This window comes from Globicephala melas, chromosome 2 (assembly GCF_963455315.2).
Source record: "Globicephala melas chromosome 2, mGloMel1.2, whole genome shotgun sequence".
In the NCBI taxonomy this organism is placed as follows: domain Eukaryota; kingdom Metazoa; phylum Chordata; class Mammalia; order Artiodactyla; family Delphinidae; genus Globicephala; species Globicephala melas.
In genome coordinates this window covers 135,169,639-135,190,232 of record NC_083315.2, presented here as the reverse complement: position 1 = coordinate 135,190,232, position 20,594 = coordinate 135,169,639, and positions in this window count along the sequence as shown.

The following is a 20,594-nucleotide window of genomic DNA, read 5'->3' as shown; positions in this document are numbered from 1 at the left end:
TCTTTTCATCCTTTTTTTTTTTTTTCTGCTTCCTAATTTGTATTCCAATATTTGAGAAAGAGAATCTGCTTAAATTAAGAAAGTATGAAATGGTGTTCATGAATGAGGAAAAGTGATTTTCTTAATTTCAAGTGCAGGCAGCATCAAAGCAAGAAAGGTGTAGTGGAAGAGACATGGCTGTAGTTAAAGAAGAAGAATGACTTATAATTAACTCTGAGACAGCAGCTTGAGCCATGCTGGCCTCAGCCGGAAGGGGCTTTGTTTATGTGCAAATGATTTTTTCTAAAGCACTAGAAAACACTTCCTTTCCTGGAGGAAGTAAACATCTTCTTGATATTTTTGTCTGTTCTATTCACTGGCTTGTTGTTTTCCTCTTTTTTTCCCTAATATTTCTAAAGACAATGTCAACTTTAGCTCCTACTAGGAATCATCACAGATTCCAAATTAATCTATTTTCCCTGGTCAAATATTGCCCCACACCTACGGTTTTACCATCATAACAGTTTTGCGGTGGTGCCTCATTAACCAACTCAGCCAGGGTATTGACAGGATGGCCATGCTGGGATCCTCAGAGCTGGCTCGGCTGGCAGCAGCAGTGAGGCAGAGGAGATTCCATCTCTGTCCCTGGTCCTGGACATGTCTGTGGGGACAGAGCCCAGCCCAGATGGTCACAGAGCCACCCTCAGGATGGTTGGTGTATCCTGGGCATGGTGAGGGTGTGCTCAGGGTCCCCTTGACAGAGAGTTATCTGGAAAAGGAGAGAATGCCCTCTGCCAATCACCCTCCGCCCCACGAAATAGAGCCTTAGCCCACCTAGCTAGAAGGGGGAAGGTGAAATAAGGGGCTCTTTCTGAGGCACGCCCATATGCTTTTTGTATTATTTGTGTCATTATTAATTTCTGTCAGTGAAAGATGCTATTGGAATGTTGCCCACCAAACTCCCCCTCCACAGGACAATTATCCTCCATCTGGCGTTCATTGGCCTTTCCCTCTAGGGAACCCTCCACCACTACCTCAAATATCCAATCAACAAATACTGCCAATTTTACATCTTAAAATTGTACATCTGCTTTGTCTGGTCCTCGCATTCCCACTATACTTGTTAATTACCTGCCCAGTCATCTGACTACTGAAAGAAATGCTTATCTGGACTTCTGGCCTCTGACCACTAACTTTCAGCACAACAGTCACGCTGTCCAGAGAGAGAGGGAAAGAGAGAGAGAGAGGGAGAGATGGAGTCACACTACCCTGTGATCCAAAACCCTTCAGTGGTGTGTTAGTCCACTTGGGCAGCTATAACAAAGTACCACAGACTGGGTGGCTTAGACAACAGAAACTTATTTTCTCATAGTTCTGGAGGCTGGAAGCCCAAGATCAAGGTGTGGGCAGGTTTGGTTTCTTCTGCGGCCTCTCTCCTTGGCTTGCAGACGGCCATCTTCTTGTGTCCTCTCATGGTTGCCCCTCTGTCTGTGTGTGCACATGTTTGATGTCCCTCTCTGTGCTCTAACCTCTTCTTCTTATAAGGACACTAGTCATATTGGAATAAGGCCCACCAAAATGACACAGTTTTCACTTAATTACCTCTTTAAAGACAGTCTCCAAATACACTTATTCTGAGGTACTAGGGATTAGGGCTTCAACATATGAATTTTGGGGGTAAGCAATTTGGTCCATAACACTGCTTGACCACTAGAATATGGTGGAAGTGATGCTGTGTTCATTTCTAGGCCCAAGCTTTAAGAAACTGGGAGCCTCCACTTCCTGTCTCTGCGACCCTTGCCCTTGGAACCCAACAGTCATGCTGGGAAGAAGCCCAGACCACGCGGAGAGGCCATGTGTAGATGTTTGGCTGACCGCCCTGCTAAAGTCCCCTCAACACACCACGTACGTGGGTGAGAAGCTTTCAAGATGACTCCAATTCCAGCCACCCTCAGGCTACCAGTGCTCGAAAGACCCCGCTGGAGAACCTCTCACTGAGCACAGTCAATTCCCAGAAGAGTATGAATTACTAAAATTATAGTTAAATTTTAAAACACTGAGCTCCCCTGGTGGCTCAGTGGTTAAGAATCCACCTGCCAATGCAGGGGACATGGGTTCGAGTCCTGGTCCGGGAAGATCCCACATGCCGCGGAGCAGCTAAGCCCGTGCACCACAACTACTGAGCCTGTGCTCTACAGCCCATGAGCCACAACTACTGAAGCCCACACGCCTAGAGCCCATGCTCCACAACAAGAGAAGCCACCACAATGAGAAGCCTGCACACAGCAACAAAGAGTAGCCCCTGCTAGCCACAACTAGAGAAAGTCCATGTGCAGCAACAAAGACCCAATGCAGCCAAAAATAAATAAATAAATAAATAAATTTATTTTTAAAAATAAATAAATAAATAAATTTATTTTTAAAAATAAATAAATTTCTTTTTTTAAATAATAAATAAATTTATTTAAAAAAATAAATAAACACTAAGTTTGGGGACGATTTCTTACACCGTAATAGACAAACAGAACAGGTATTTCTGTATGAAATCCACCAACTATAGTACTGAAAAAATATAAATTTAAACCACAAAACAAAGCACTGTTTCAGCCAAATACTACACTTCTGCAGGCTGCTGGTTTGTATCATCTGTTTGCTCTGGCGATTCCCAAATACTCTGAATATCTACTAACACCCTGCTTTTTCATATCTTCATGGCTTTGCAAATGCTGCCTCAATCCAAACATCCCAACTGCTTTGTTTTCCTCGGAGTAAGAGCTGGTTAACTTTTGTTGAATAAATTGCCAGGTGACCAGAAAACTGAGGACTAACTATACTGAAGTCACCACCTGTCTTCCTTGATTCTCCTTGGAATCCTAATCGTAACCCTGCTTTCACTCGTAGGCAGATCTGGCTCTGACCTCGCCACTTGCAACACAGTGGGTGTTGACAAGTTATATACATTTTATTCTCCAGCTTCTCCCATTTGGGGGATTCGTAGTGACCTCTTTCCTGTTTCTCTAGTTGCCTTCTTATTCTCTTCTTTTATCTTTCCTCTGGCAATTCTGTTGTTTATCCACTCTTATCTTTTTTTTTTTTCACTCTTATCTTTCACGGCTTTCAATTATTCAAGGAAGCGTGTCAGGTACCAGAGCTGACCCGGCACTGCACTCTGCAGTACAGAGGTTGCAGAGATGGACAAGCATACACTGTCCCTGAACAACTTGCCATGGCCTCCCAGCACCTTCCAGTGCATGGGAACGTCTCGCATTTCGTACTAAAACCCACTTGCAATCCAAGATGATCTGTGGGTATGCGGGTCTATCACGGTCCAGATCCAATCCTTTATTTTTCACAAGTAGTCAATCAAAACGAAAACTTCATACTGGTAAATTCTTGGCTACCTGACTTTTCCTTCATCCCAACTGCTCAGTGACATTTAACGTGTTTCTTGGTCCTTAGATTAAAAAAAAATAAAAATTTAATATTGTAACTAAAACTGTAACTAAATGTGTCCTAAATATTTTCCCTAGCTCTGGTCTCTCCACCACTGTGGTTCCTCCCACACAACAGTGAGAGATTAATCCTTTTAAAATGCCATCTAAACGCAATTGGCAGATGCTGTCCACACACCAGAAAAAGCTCCAAACGCCACAGCCTAGAACTCAAATGCATCTGAGGCCCGGCCCCAGCCTGACGTCCCAAGTCCTCTCCTGTAACACCCTACGTGAACCCTGGCTCCAGGCAAACCCACTGCCGCTGTCCTTCAGAGCGCTGGAACGCCTCCCCCAGCTCTGGCTTTCTCCCACTCTCCTACCGCCACCTCACAACTTACCCCTCCTAGGTCCCTCCCTTTCATGATGCCTTCTCTTAAGGCCCACGGTCTCAGAAGCAGACCCTTCTCTGAACCCAGGTGACACAGACTTCTACAGACTCAGATACACTCCCTCAGGTTGTTATCCCTCTGCAAGCAGGTTCCTCGTCTCCAGAGAGACGGTGAGCCTTTCAAAGGCAGAAGTCACAAAGGCTTTGCACAACTTTGTATCCCCAGGACCTAGCGTGATGCTCAGCAAATGTCTGACAATCGCACTCGATTGTATGTGTATCGGTTGTTTGCTCTGGTTATTGATTAGACACGACCCAAGTGACAGTTAAACACCTCACTTTGGTTACTGACCTTGACCTTCCTTCTGACCCTGTGATAATGTGTAAAACTTAGCAGGATTTACTGGCCACTCACTAATTAAACAATTGACCAGAAGTTATACACAGTAAACACCACCTAAAGAGATGTGAAATTCTGTTTCTAAGACAAACCATGCTTACCTTTAAAGCATGACACTCGATATCCCTGGGAAGTTTCCGAAACAGTATCTGAGGAATGGACTAAGGCAGCAAAAAGGAAATCAAAATTAGTTTGTTTCCTTTATCCCACAGGACCCTGGAATTAGCATCCACACTGAAACCACGTGAAAGTAGCAGATCAGCAAGTGTCTGGCTTTAAATATTCCAAAGCAAAATTAAAAAACAAGTCAATGGGTATAACTGAGAAAGCATTCATCTTGGGGGAGCTGAGCTCACGTCTCTCTTCTTTTTTTTTTTTTTACATCTCCCTTCTTGAGTGTAGAATGACTGGATTCTACAGACACTCGGCTGAATGCCAGTGAAGGGAAAAGGGGTGTAAACTTTAAGCGAATAGAGCCAGGTTGTCAAATCTCTATGCAATTAATGTAAGGATTAAGAGATAATAAGAGCTCTGGATTCTGGTTAGATCCTAGGTGGTGCTTAACAAGATTATTAAGACAGAAAAACCTGACCAAGAATAGGCAAGTTGGGGCAAAGCTTTCCAAATCATTTTTAAAAAGCTAAATATAGTGTTTTATGGTTGCTTGTGACATAAAAAATACAGAAAACACATTATGACTTTTACATAAATGTCACTGTTCAGACACATTTAATTGTTTCCATTGAAAACTCCCTATCTTACAGATGATTAAGAGTGAGGTCAGGAAGCATTAAGGGACTGACTCACAGTCATGCAGCCATTCTAACCTAGAGGACAACAGCTTTCCATTGCACGCACTACCCCTCATTCACAATGGATAAAACCTCTGATGAGGAAGGGTCCAAAGATAAAGTGTCTGCATTAAGTGACTCTTAAATAGACAACATTAAAAGTATTTAACATACATTTATGGTTATGAAAAATTGGACTTCTTAAGTTGACCTCCTGGACCAAGGATGGCACATTGGATTCTCCTCGTGAGCTAAACTGATCAATTATCTGGAGCCCCTTTTGGAGAAATGTTCCAAGGCTACCTCTGGGTTTGGTAGGAAAAAAGCAATGCAGTAGATTAGTGATGTCTGCCGTGGGCAAGGAAAGGTGTGTGCTAGTAGCATGCATGCCACATACTTACCATTCCTGACTTAGACACTTAGCTGCTGAACTTACTGTGGATTTTCCCTGGCTCTGACTGGTACTTGGATTCAGTCCTCCCAATGCAAAAATAATTGCTTGGACAGGTCAGCCACCTCAGGGAGGACTGATAGGGGAGCTGTGAACACCTTGCTTCAGGTAGAACCATCCCATCAGAAAGCTGAATCAGTGTGTCTGAATTATTTGCTTTAGAGCAAATATATCTCAGAGAAAATGCACAGAATATGAAGATTCCTTTCTCCCTTGAAGAGAAGCACATTGTTCACCTTGTTGGTGATTGGCAACTTACAGTGAAAAGAGTGAGCAGACTCTTTATAAATTACCATATATGGGATATCATATTTTAAAATATTAACTGATTTTTGTCCTCCCATTATTTATTCCTTTTCCTTTTTCTTTTTTTTTTTTTGGAGGGGTTGTGGGTTTTTTGGGGGGGTTTTGGGGGGAGGGCGGGTTTGGCCACACTATGCAGCTTGTGGGATCTTAGTTCCCTGACCAGTAATTTAACGCGTACCCTCGGCAGTGAAATCACCAAGTCCTAACCACTGGACCACCAGCAAATTCCCCCTTTTCCTTTTTCTACCTCTCTCCCCCACTCCCACTTCAAACTGAGAATCTATTTTCAGTGGAGGGATTTGACAAGACAATAAAACTTAAATCCCCTGTCACACACTTGGACATATTTTGTTTATCCATTTTGTTGAATATTTATGTTATTTATACTTTCTATTATGAATAATGTCACTATGAACATTTGTGTACAAATTGTTGTGTAAATATATGTTTTCATTTCTCTTAATGAAGCAACTCCTCTCTTGCTTCTGTTCCTTTTATCAGGGAATCCAAAGATTCACCAATATGCTTCCCCTTCGTTTCATTGGTCAGAGTTTAGTAACAGGGTCACCTCTGTCTGTGAGACTGGGAAAAAGAATGTTTCTGGTTTATTCTATCATGGGAGTTGAGAAAGGGAAGAGGGAGTTGGGAATGACTATTGGGTTATCCAACTAACTGTTCTTCCAATGGACCTGGGCCTGCTGAATATCTCCACTTGTGTCAAAGGCACCTCAAAATCATCACGTCCAGCTCTCAACCCAGCATCTCCTTCTTGCCACCAAACCTGGTCCTTCTCCACCACAGCCTGGCTTCCTGGTCTCCTTTCTTTCCCTCACCCCTGGAGCTAATCAATCTCCAAGTCCTATTTTACCTCCTAAGCATGTCTCAAATCTGTTCACTTCCTTCCATCTCCTCCACACTGTTTCAGGAACCTTCATCTCCTCCCTGCACGGACACAATCGCCTCCACTCTCTCCTCCCTCCAACCCATTCTCCACACCCTGCCCAGAACCACAGCTTCCAAATGCAAATTAGTTCATGTTCCTGTGAAACTTAAAATCTTTCGAAGGTTCCTCATTGTAAAAGCGATGGTGAACACTAACATCCACCAAGCCCCTTCACGACCTCTCCTGCTGCAGGCCTTTCCACAGGCTGCTCTTTCTGGCTTAAATGTTTCCCCCTATTCCTTTGTCTAATTTTAATTCCTACTCATCTTTCAAAGTTCAGCTCAAACATCCTTCACTCTAAAATCCTTCCGTGATTCTTCAGACCAGGGCAAGTCCTCTGCTCTTATAACATGCATTTTGCCTTTACGCATTTAACACATCCAACTAACTCACTATGTGATTGCGTGTTTAACATCTGTCTCTCCAGCATGAAAGTAAGCTCCATGGGTCAGGAAGCGTAGCCTTGCTCTCTGCTGCTTCTCCCATGCCTAGCACAGTACTTCACACATGGGAGGCACTCGGATAGTTGTAGAACATAAACAAGAATAAATGAATTAGAAATAGATGGAAAGTATTCAGAGCCAATTACTACCACAAAGAAAGCCACTGAAGCAACTCTAGCTGGGGACCAAAGGGAGGAAGGGAAGTTTGAAGAGATTTGATTTCCTCCATGAAGTACAATATTGCTTTCCTTGCAGACAAAATCTTCAGGCAGTAGCAGCCATTGGGTGCCTGATTACCAAAGCTTTCGATGGTATTTGCTCAGATATTACTTTCTGATCCTTTCTTGTCTCAAGTTCAAGTCTGTTGAAAGCTAGGATAATTTCTGATAAAGTACCTGAAGAGTACTAGCATGACATTTGGTACAAGGCAGAGATATCCAATAAATACTTTGAGTTTAATTGAATCCTGATATCACTGAATTTTAGTGTCAGTGGCTTGTGGTCTCCAAAAACGTTGTAAGGGGAGAGAGAAAAGTTCTAAGTGCCTTGAGGGCAAGGACAGTATATTATTATATAATCATCCCCTTGCCTGACACATAGAGGACCTATAAATGCCCACTGCTTTCTACCACGTATGGAGCCCTCCACAGGTGCTGGCAATGAACAGCCTGTCTCACCAGCCCCACTCTCATTTTACCTCTTAAAACTCTCATGAAATCTCCACTTTACAGGAGAGGAAGTACCCCATACACTTGTCTGAGGGAGTGATCTGCTTTAGAAGAACTCTTGCTTAAAAGTCAGATACAACCTAGGGGCAGGACAGGAATAAAGATGCAGACAAAGAGAATGGAATAGAGGACATGGGGAGGGAGAAGGGTAAGCTGGGACGAAGTGAGAGGGTGGCATGGACACATGTACACTACCAAATGTAAAATAGCTAGCTAGTGGGAAGCAGCCGCATAGCACAGGGAGATCAGCTCGGTGCTTTGTGACCACCTAGAGGGCTGGGATAGGGAGGGTGGGAGTGAGATGCAAGAGAGAGGGGATATGGGGATGTATGTATATGTATAGCTGATTCACTTTGTTATAAAGCAGAAACAAACACAGCATTGTAAAGCAATTATACTCCAACAAAGATGTTAAAAAAATAAAAAGTCAGGGAGATCAGCTCAGTGCTTTGTGACCACCTAGAGGGGTGGGATAGGGAGGGTGGGAGGGAGGGAGACGCAAGAGGGAAGGGATATGGGAACATATGTATATGTATAACGGATTCACTTTGTTATAAAGCAGAAACTAACACACCATTGTAAAGCAATTATACTCCAATAAAGATGTAAAATAAAATAAAATAAAAGTCAGATACAGTGCCTCTAGACCACCTCAAAAGAGATCACAACTTTCCTTCTCAATTTAAGGAAACAAAAGAAGGAGCTTTGGGGCTCAAGCCTACTCTCTTCGAAGCGACAAAAAAAGCGATTTTTCCCTCAGTTGTTCAGAGCTTACCTGGTGATTTCTTTTTCGCCAGCACAGTACGCAATTGCATAATTCAGCCCAGTTCCATTGTCCCTAAACCCTAATACTTTAGCTTTCTCTTAGAGCTAATGATCTCAGGGAAAAGAGCATTAGTGCTTAAAATGTACAAGCCTCTCCTTGAGTCCTATTCTTATTCTGCTCTGCTGCTCAGCACCAAATCATAAAGCAGGGCACCATTTCATTCTGGGTATCCCCATCACACCTACTTAACACTGAGCACTTAAATCACCCTGCCAAGTAGGAATATGCTCATTTGCTGTCTCAGGAATCGACGCCAGGCGACGCCAACCAGCTCCCCACAAATGCTCGCTGAAGAATTTCAAGGCCAGCAGAAACCTTTCCAAGAGAAACCTGGCAGCCTTTGAATCAAATTTCAAATAAATGTCTGCAAAGACAGCAATATTATAAAGGATTTTTATTCCTTGACCTCTATCCTATAGTTTTTTGGTTTTAAAAAATATATTAAAATTTTACTCATCCAATCCTTTGCACCCAGGTATTCAAATCACTTGGCACGGAATAAAATGTCTAACCATACTTTATATTATTTTATAAGCAACTTTAAAACTGGAGAAACTTGGACTTCCCTGGTGATGCAGTGATTAAGAATCTGCCCGCCAATGCAGGGGACAGAGGTTCGAGCCCGTGAGCCACAGCTACTGAGCCAGTCTTCAAGACATGGTGATTTCTTCCTCTTCATCAGACCCCCTCCTCAAAGACCTGAGCCCTGGGTGTTACCCTGTTATTGATCAGTCCTTTTAGTTCACATAAATAGCCACTTCCAAGTAAGCCAGCCGACCCCAGGAAGGCTGAGTGAGGATGGGCTCCGGCATCTCTCTCCATATCACAATACCTAATCATTCATGCATGCGACTCAGGGGGGCCACACAAGCGATTCTGTTAGAGTATAAGGAAACTGTGTTTCAGAATTAGTTTCTGTCCTTGCCTGCATATGAAGCACCTAGCAACTTCCTCTTCCTGAAGCAAGAGGAAGGGTGGGAACACAGAACTATAATCTCTGGCTGCAAGCTCCTCTGGAAGAGCAAGCCCACCACACTCAGCAGAGCAGCTCTCCCCTCCCAGACCTTGTTGACAGGGTGCCACCCACTGAACATACCATTTCTTGACAGCGCCATCGTTGTTGGTGACAGTTCACTGAGTCCTGAACAATCTTCACAGTGGTGTTGCGGTCCATAACGCTAAAACTGTTCTCCACCTTCTTTGGCAATTTAACATAGTTCACATCTCACAAAAGGAGAGTGAAGCACACTTCCATTCTATGCTTTGTATTTTTTCTGTAATTGAGAGGAAAGATCTTCAACTACAGGACCTTAGCTGTTCTTCTCTTGCAGAGTGAGTTCCATTATTTAAAGAGAGATATCTGTCCTCTGAGTCACAGGGCTTTTTCCCTCCAGAGCAGCTGGACAAGTGCTGATGGTAGGCACAACTTAAAGAAGTTGGAGAGCATTGTAACTGCCTCTCTTACATTACCCTTTGCTTTTGAAACTTCAGAATAAATTGCAACTTGTACAGTCGTATTTGAATCAGAATCCTTATTCCCACTGGCAATTTTTCAACCCCCAAAGTTTAAAAAAGAAAATCAAAGACATACATATCTTTTTAAAACATCACTCTGTGTTCTCCTCCTAACTCTATTTTTTTCCCTCTGGCCTTAAGACTCTGCATTCCCTTTGGGCAACCTCCTTAATGAATCCTCTGATATGAAATCTGCCCTTAGGCCACTTTATCAGGATGGAACTCACCCACCATCCCTGGCCTCAATTATTTTCATACAGAACCAAAGATTCCTTATGCCAGTTTTTCTACTCCAGAACTATCACACGGTGCCCCAGGAATTTTCTACTACGTAAAATAGAAACTAAGTTGAAAACAATAATAGCAAAATATTTTATCCTGGTGATGAGTGACTCTTGAAGTAATTGGTAATTGCTTATAAAATTTGATTCTGTATTCAGCTCAATTTATGTGATCTCCCCCGAAATTGAAAATTAAAAGGGAGCAGTTTAACCTGTAACAACTTTCAACTTACAGATCAATTGTAATCCAATTATTGTGGAATAATTCAACCAGAGAATACAACTGCAAGAAAGCCTATATAATTGGAAGGAAATCAGTAGATTTTTGCTCAACCTAAAAAGCAAAGATCGATATATGATTAATGATGGAGGGGAAGATGAGTCCAACAGCTTGGAATCCTTTCTGAATTGTTAGGCACTTATAAATAAATAAATAATGAAATCAACATGGTACTGTTGGTTCTTTTGCCATCAGAACAAACATTAACAAACATCAGTGGTATGTGAACCTGTCCAGTGATTTACTGAACCAATCACTGCCTCTTAGATGCATTATCTTATACATTCCAGTTATATGCTGGTCACTGTGTGCTCGAGTGCCTCCTCAATCTACAAGGCACTATATGACACAGTGGTTAGGAATACGGACTTTGGAGTTAGACTACCTGGGTTCAAGTCCTAGCTCTGCTACTTACTGTGTGGTCTGTGCCAGATGGACCCTGCATCTCTGCTCTGTTGCTGGGCTGTATGGATGACATCAACAGGCTTCAGTAAACTTGAACTTCTGATGAAGTCTGCCTGAGTCTACCACTAAAGACTCCTGGCAGGAGCCCAGAGGGACGGAGAAGGGGTTAGGGTGTTTCTTGCCATGGCTCCTTCTCTGCAAGGCTGCCATGGGCTAACATTGCCCCTACCCCAGAGATCACTGCTCCCTGCAAGGTGCTGTTGGCTTCATGTACCTCTCTCCTCCAGAGTTTTACTGACTGTCCACTACGCTCACCCATTCAGACCTGGGGTAGTAACAGCCTGCCTGCTCCTAGTTCCATCAATTCCTCCCCAAAACCCACATTTATAATTAGCCCACTTTGTAAATAAACCCTCCCAAGTTAACTATTTTTATGTGTCATCAATGCTCTGTTTGGATCCTGACTGATAAACATTGTGACTCTGGATAAATTACATAACCTCTCCATGCCTCCATCTATAAAATGTAGAAAATAACAATAACTTACTTCCTAGGCTCATGATGGTTAAATGAGTTATTAATACATATGAAATACTCGGAGCACTGTCTGGCATATAGTAAGCATAACTAGTTTATTTTTCTTGGACCACCATTTTCATCATTGTTATCATTAGGCAACACTAATAAACAAAGGTGACATGTCCTGGAGGAGCTAACCATCTGGTTTCTAGCACGCTAAGTTGTTTGCGGAGAGCTATAATTTAAAGAAAGGACCCAGAGAAATCTGACAATTACTACAGAAAGTAGCTTAAGGGAAAGCCAGTGGTGATTTAACAACACTGGGCAGTTAAGATCGATAGTAATTACTGGTGATCCCAAAGGATTTCTACATTCAGTTGCTTGCTCTGCTTTTTCTCAAAGCCCTTTTGATGTATCTTATCCTAGATTCATAGATGTTTAGCTCCAAAAAGGACTCTAACTAGAAACATAACCCCGCATTTAGCACTTTATTTAGAAAAGAAAACTGATTTTACCAAAATAAACTGTGGGCCATTTAGATGCAGACGCTGCATAAGAAAAATAAGTGGGAAAAAAATATTGGGGCCTTTTAGTCTTGCTTAAGGGACTCTCAGCTAACCATTTGGAGAGATTTATTTCTAACCAAAGTTTCCTAAATCCAAGAAAGAATATTATTGTATTCTCTCCCTAGAGAAGGGAAATGGATCTTAATAAAGGAAAAAGAAGAAGAAGAAAGAGAAGGGAGAGGGGGAGGAGGGGGAGAGGAGGAGAAAGAAGGAAGAAAACAGAGAAAACGGAAGTCCCCCCTCCATTCTGCAGACTGATTTATAGTACCCATTAGGTTCAGCAGAATATGAATTGCTTTGTGTCCAAAGCATTTCACCAGGACTTATATTCAATTCCAAGAGTGATAGTAAATGGCACGGGGTAGGAGATGGTTATTCCTCAAAAGAAGAGTGAAATTTACAGGATATTATGTGTGTCCAAGTTAAGTTGTGAGAGTCTCATTCCCTTGAGATAATGTAGGGCTAGACCCATCGTTTCAAAAATCAGAATCTTGGGCTTCCCTGGTGGCGCAGTGGTTGAGAGTCCGCCTGCCGAGGCAGGGGACACGGGTTCGTGCCCCGGTCCGGGAAGATCCCACATGCCGCGGAGGGGCTGGGCCCGTGAGCCATGGCTGCTGAGCCTGCGCGTCCGGAGCCTGTGCTCCACAACGAGAGAGGCCACAATAGTGAGAGGCCCACGTACCGCAAAAAAAAAAAAAAAAAAAAAATCAGAATCTTTGGGTTAAAAGAAACTAGATCTCAACCTTAAATATTTCATTTCATCTCTCTGAGCCTCTATTTCCTATAAAATGAGAGGGCTGAACCAGATGGCCCCTGTGAATCCTTCTAGTCCTTTATATCTAAAATTCAGTGAATTTTAAATTGGATATTACAGATATCAAAGAACCCCCTTCCCAGCCTCAGATTCTATTACAAAGAAACAGATGAAGGCTACACCTCACTTGTGAAAGGATCAAAGTTGCTTTTTGATTTCTTTCTTTCTTTCTTTCTTTCTTTCTTTCTTTCTTTCTTTTTTTGACATCTCTGAGTGGATTTCTGATCCTTGAGTCCAAAAATTCATTTTAAACTCATCTAGTTGTTTCAAACTCCTGGTGAAAAAAATTTAGTTAAAAGAAATTGATTTACAAGTAGCATGCCAAAAGCCCCTTCATAAAAAAAAGAAAAAAAAAAGCCACTTCATTAATATGTCCAATTAGGAAACCCACTTGGAAGAGTGAATTGAAATGAGAAGGATGAAAAGATACTTTGAGCAAGGTTAGAAAACAAGCCATGAACTGAGAGAAGATACTTGCATCACAGATAATCAGCAAAGTGCCAGGAGGTGAAACTTGTAAAAACCTGCAAATTAATAAGAGAACAACAACCCAACAGAATAATGGGCAAAAGATTACAAACAGGAGAGAAATGGCCAATAAACATTAAAAGCCACTCAACCTCACTAATAATCAGGGAAATGCAGATAAAAACAACAAAGACCATTTCGCTCCTATCACTTAGGCAAAAAATTTAAATGACTGATATTACCAAGGTTTGGTGAAGATGTATAGACATAGGGACACACAGGCTGGTAGTAGTATAAATAAAAATAAACATTTTAGAGAAAACAACTAATGAAGTTGAAGACGTGCATACACTGAGGCCTAGTATTCTTCCAAGTATATAATCCAGTGAAACTCTAACATAATAGTTCAAGCAGATAGCTTACAAGAACATGTTTATAACAGCAAAAATTGGGTACAGTCAAATGTCTATCAAGTAATAAAAGTAATAAAAAAAATACATTTGGTGTAATCCTACAACAGGATATTATACAGCAGTTAAAATGAATGAGGTGTCGAGCCAAATGCACCAATAGGAACCTGTAAATGTCTAGTTATATATATATTATATATATATATAACTAGTTATATATATTATTTCATTCATCTAGTATTATAAAATATGCCCCAAGCTACATTATTTATGAATACACATACATGTAGTCAAAATATAAAGGGAACATATACAGGGTTGATATGTCTGGCATCAGGAAAGTAAAAACATCTGATGAGGGAAACAAGGAAATTTGATTGAGAAAGTGTTCACAGGGGACAGGGGATTTCCATGATGTTTTGCTTATTTAGAAGAAGAAAAAAGAAGGATCCAGGGATGGAGTAGGAAAATGACAAGATGAGTCTGGAACACCTTGTGGTACCAGGAAGGAAGGAGGAACTCAGAAAGGATGGAGCGTGTAGACAGTATGTAGGAGTCATCTTGAAAGAGCTATCAGTGGCTAAATCTAGGATATTTTGAATGACAAAATAATGATAGTAATGAATTATAGCTTATAAAATAAAGCAAACTCCATGAGTCCACTTTGATATAATAAAATATTAACTAAATAAATAAATGAGAGAAGTCATGATGGAAATAGAAAAAAAAAATCACCATTTGGCAAACACCAAAGTAATCATTGTGGCAGGCAAGAGCCCCCAATGGATGCTAAAGATATGATGAAAAACAGGATATTTGCATAGTCTCAGTGTATTTCTGCATAAGATACTCATTAATACTTACTAATTGCAAAGGGGAAAAGAGTAAATTCTCTTCAGCCAAATGATCAAAGTGAACATTACCAGTAATGGAACATATCCACATTGAGAACACCCTGATGTGATGCACTGAAAAGGGCACAAAGTCGCTTCTGTGGTGTTCTTGCTAAAAATGCATAATATGAATTCAAACATTAGAAAACACCAGACAAATTAAATTGAGACACATTCCACAAAACAACTGGCCAGTATTTTTCACATGTCCAATCCTAAAAGACAAAAGAATACAAGGAACTATCCTAGTGGCAACATAGGACGTTAGTGGGGAAAGTTGGTGACATCTGAATAAGGTCGGTAGGTTAGTTAAGAGTACTGTATCAATGTTATTTTCCCAGTTTCAATCATTGTGCTATGGTTTTGTAAAGGGTTAACATTTGAGGCCGCTAGATGAAGGGTATATGCAGACTATTATTTTTGCAATTTTTTAAGTCTAAAATTATTTCAAGATAAAATGTTTTACAAATAGCTACAGCAAATATGACAAAATGACAAAGTGATCATGGTAGTGAAGTATCTGTTATCTATACTTCTCTGTATGTTTAAAATATTTCATAGTAAGAGGAAAGAGAAAAATGAAGGATGTGTAAATTTAAAATGTGAGTATAAGGAGTTCGTCTAAAGAGATATTTTTATCACAGAGCAGTTTTCAAACAATGAGTTACTGTGGTGTGGGCCCAGGCTTTGTATCTGCCAGTCAGGAGCCTTGATTGAAAACTAGAAATACAAACACTGGCATATTGAGAAGTCCTGATCTTCTGACTCTATTCTAAGCAAAATACACGATGTTAATTTCCTGTCCCCCTGCCTGGTTTTCTCTTGAGGTTCCCGCTGATTTCCCTTGGCCTACTACTACTCTAATATTCTTTCTGATTTGCTTTCCACCTAATTCCTCACTAGCCTAGCAGTCTAGGTCCAGTTCATTTTGCAGCTTTAGAAGTAATTGTCAATTTATAGGAAAAGTTATCTGAATGGAAATAGGAAAATCAAGTGTACAAACTGGCTTTGAGGAGTTGATGAGTTTGACTTTGAAATGCAGAGTTGGATTGGCTTCATCACGAACTTCACGTGGAGATGCCTTGCAGATTGTTGGAAATGTGAGTCTGGAATTTGGGACTACAACGAGGATATGACCTCGTATTGGGGGACTAGCCACAGAAGATGTGTGATTTGATAAAACCACCAGTGTTTGGGAACAGAACCTTGAAGAACAATTAAATTTAAGGAGCAGAAAGAAGAGAAACCAGCCTTTATCGGGAATGTAATAAACAGTATTACCAATAGCGTTAAATGATGTAATAAATTCAAGAAAGATGAGAACTGAGTTAAAACTAGTGAGTTTGTTTATTAGAATGTGGTCTTCAAGGCATCAGATGCTTCAGGACTGTATGGAGGGGTGGATTGCAAGATGCTAAGGCCAAAAGGAGTGGGAAGGGAACGGGGAGGCACAGACGTGTGGTGGTGAGATGAGGAAGAAGAGAGGATGAGTGTTAGCCTTGAGGGGACAGCTGCACCAAGGGAAGGATTTTAGAAAACAAAATGCAAGCACACTTGAGGGAAAGGAGAAGGGGCCGATAGAGAAGGAGAAAAATTATGCGTTAGAAGGGTAGAGCAAAGTCAGGGAGGGGAGAGAATGCAGGTCACAGGCTGGGGGGTGCACCAGCATCAAGGGCTGAGCCTACCATCTTCAGTGCCGTCATGAAAGAAAGACTGAAAGTGAGGATTTCGGAGTCAGAGAAGAGAGACGCTGAGGAAGCCTCTGCCTAGAGCCTCAGGTCAAATTCACCTGTTGTATGAGGAGTATTAGGGGGGAGACTGAAGGAAAGTAAGGCGGGTCAGGGGGAAATGACAATTTTAAAATAGCATTAAGTGTAAATCCACTGCTATCTCATTTTCTCAACTGACTGTGGAGCAGCCCCGGAGTGCAAAAGTATCAATGCATACGGCATTTAATAAGGCCGCTTTTGCATTTGTTTTGTAACTTTATTCCAATAATCCTATGACATAACTGGAATGGATATTATTAACCCTGTTTTATCAACAAGGAAATCAAGGCTCAGTAGTTAAATGCCTACCAAGATCGTACATCAATCAAATCAAGATTAGAACTCAGTTCTATTCACTTTGTTCCCTCGAAGCACTTTGGAAGAAAGGGCTATTTTACACAAACTATATTCAGCCAAGCAATTTTTTAAAAAGCTCCCAGGAAAAGCTGCCAATGCGAGCACTGTCAACAGAATCATGCCTAATAATCTCATTAGTGGAAGAAGAGTCTTCATTAAACTTGTTACATGGTTAGATGAGGGTTGGTAGCAGATGGTAGATATTGAAAGCAGCTCGTTACAGCTAAAAGCTGTTGGCAAGAGCATTTAGAATATACAATGATGGATGACATAGTATTCAATTTAGGGAAGGTGGTTGAGTCTAATACAGTGACCCAAGGGTCAAGCTCAGGCTTACCGCTATTTAACATCTCTTAGGATTCTTGCAGCATGCATAACTACATGCTAATAGAATCTGAAGACAGTCACAACTGATGGGTGATGGAAATACTAATAAGGCAGGGGAAAGAAAATAAAAAGGAACTTGATACAGTTTAAGGTTTAAAGTGAAGAGATTTTTCACTAAAAAGGAAATGCAAATATACTGCAGTAGGGTTGAACCCCTACACTCTGGGAAGAGGATCAAGAAAAACCTAGGAGGTGATCAGAAGAGAAGTAACAGGTGATAATACAGACTGGATGATAGTGCAGCCAAAAGGTTCGACTTGAGTCTCGAGTTAAAATTGCAACTGACCTGCTGTCACTTGCTTAACAAAAAAAGGGGGGAAGGAATGGATTTATGTGTTTGTGAACCTATAAAATGCACACACGCACACATACATACCCAGGCAGAATATCTCTGAAAGGACACAGAAGAGAATAATAACCGTGGTGGCCTCCTGTGAAACAAACCAGTGCCCCTCAAGCTAAATCCCACCTGCAAACTGTTATATTTGGCAGCACAGTTTTAAAGCTCTGAGTATCTTTAGGCTTGGTGTAAATTCTCCAGTTCAGCATAGCCTCATCATTCTCTCATTTCACATGTTTATGTTATCTGCCTGGCCCTTAGAGGGAATTGAGTTGGCATCACCACACATGCCCAGACACACAGACACAGTCACATATGGAAACAGATAAACATAGAAAAGGGCCTATACAGATATATTTTGAAAGGTTAACAACAATGATGTCAGAGCAGTTAGATTATGGGCAACTTCTTTTATCAACATTTCTAAATGTCCTACTAAAGACAGCATGTATATAACATAAATAGTAAATGCTGGTTGGTCTTAAATTCATGTTTAAATTAACATCAGTTAGCAGTCTCTAGCCAAGTACAGTCATAGACCTTCCAGGAAGATGTGGTGGAACAATTGTTCTGATAGATTTTGCTTTCTGTTCCTCCTCTTATGCCTGTGCCTACATCTTTGTATGTGTCTTCAACTCAAGCCAGGGCAGGTGAATGGGTCAACCACGTGTAGTAACTGCACGGTATCCACATTTCAATAAAGGAAAATATTTAAAAGGACTTTTTTTGTTTTTATTTTAATAGGTAATATTTTAATGGGTAGTGTTTAAATGATTAAATAATAGCCCACTCTGCCAGTCATCCAGTTCTCTTTCACAGAGGCAACCAAAGTTACCAGTTTGTTGTGTATTATTTCAGAGGTGGTCTATGCATATAAGTAATTACAAATATGTCATCTTTGGGAAAATTTTGCCCAGAGCAAGTCTATTGTTTTTATCTGGGTATTATGAAGATGACTTAGAAATGTATTTTGTCTGGTGATGTGAACAGAGGTCACTTTCAAGTACTTGTGGAACATCACGGCGTTTGCTATGACAGGTACGTGTAAGTGTCATTGCAACGGTGGCCACGGAGGCCAACCGTTTTCTCACACTTCCAGCTGTAGGGAAAGCAAGAACAGCAGCCTAACCAAATATTTCAACCAAGCAAATCGACTTTGTCAGTACTTTTAATGGTATTCCTCTCATCTGATAATTATTATCGCATTTCTTCCCTGTTGCTGACAAAAAGCCTATAGAGAGTAGCTAGTTTCAAAAGTGAAATGGGCTTGACTGTGAAAATATGCAACCTTATGATTTTCGTGACAATTTATCTTAGTCAGAGCTAAGCGAATTCAAATCCAGTCCATCATATCTCTACCTCCAAATCTCCTACACAATGCTGAAAAGACACAGTTGTGTCTGCTTCTCCTTAAGTCATTTATCATTTTTAAAGGGAGGGAGAAGAGAAAGTGGTTTCCTGCATAATTAAAAATCAAGAGTTCCCCACTGTGAATGTTGGATTCTAACTGAGGCGGGTGTCTTAGCTGAGGGGGTTAGAAGAGGGGCTGGGATGTGTGTGTGTGGATGACAGCCCAGGTGAGATAAACATCCCTTCTTTAATAACCCAGGCAAACGCCACACTCAGGGGATTAGGGAGAGGCCTCCACTTATCGTCAGGGTGTTTCCACATGACAGGTGACCTCTGTGACCTGGTCCTGATGGAGAGAAGAGAGTGTTTAGGAAACAGGGGCCAGCTCTCTTCTCTCTCCTGCCTTTTCCCTCCTGCAATCTAAATGGTGTGATTGAGGCGTGCTGAAAGGTGAGCCTGTCACACAAATCTCCTCTCCAACAGCCTGCCAGAATGTGGAGATGTGACAGGAAAGGTCATGACACCCAAACAGAAGGCTCCCTTGTGATTTTCCGCTGTCACTATACAGGGTAGCAAGGCTGTCTTCTCCTTATTCCAGAGCCTGGGGTAGAGACTTTGCTTGCATCCTCTTCTGGCAAACGCTTTCTCCCCAGCTCCAAATCAGGAGCACATGCTGTCAGCTACTTAGAACAAGAGGCCCTGCGGTTCTAAGAATCGGTCAGGCAGCAGGGGTCAATCCCCACAACCCTCGGTAATTCATTTTGCTTTGCCCTGGGCTGGCTGGTTCAGTCCTCACTTGCCCACACGTGGCCCCAAGTCCACTGCCCTTACCTTTAGGAACAAATCCTTAGCTTTCCTGAAGCCGTCTGACCCCATCCCCCTAACACCTTTTAACAAGACGCCCTCTCCACCACCGTTCCTGCTCTCAAAGCTCAAAGCTCGGCCATCTATCTTTAGCAAATCTAAAAACAGACGTCAGGAAGAGATTAAACTTAAGCGTATCTACTTCAGGATTTTGCCAGTCATCTTCCACTCACCCACCCCATTCCTATCCCACTCTGTGCCCAAAGGGCTCAAAGCCCCCAGAGCTGACAAGAGACAGGAATAGCCCAGCACAGTTCAGTGGTGGGACTTGGGCATTGCCTACTCTCTGAGGAAAAGTGCTATTTCTATTTGTTGCAAAATGTCTACAAAGTAGATTAATCGTCTTAGGGAGTTCTATTTTTAACCAGTTAGGGGAATAGTGTAATGTGGTGAGCCAGCTTTGTCTAAGTGAAACTGTATGCTTTTCCCTCACTGGATGCGGACTCATAACCCAATCAGCGTTTCTTTAAAAAGACCCTTCCGCGTAGATGTGGGACGCCCTCTGAAAGCAGAGCCTGAGCACGATCAGGGGGAGGGAGAGTATCTAGGCTGGCCTTGCACCCAAGGGCTGCAGGGCTGGACAATGGAGGAGGGGCACTCAGTCTTTGCCTTGGGCTATTTACTGAAATAACATCTCTCTGGGATAAAGAATGTTATCATTAAACAAAAGAAAAAAAAAAAAAGAGA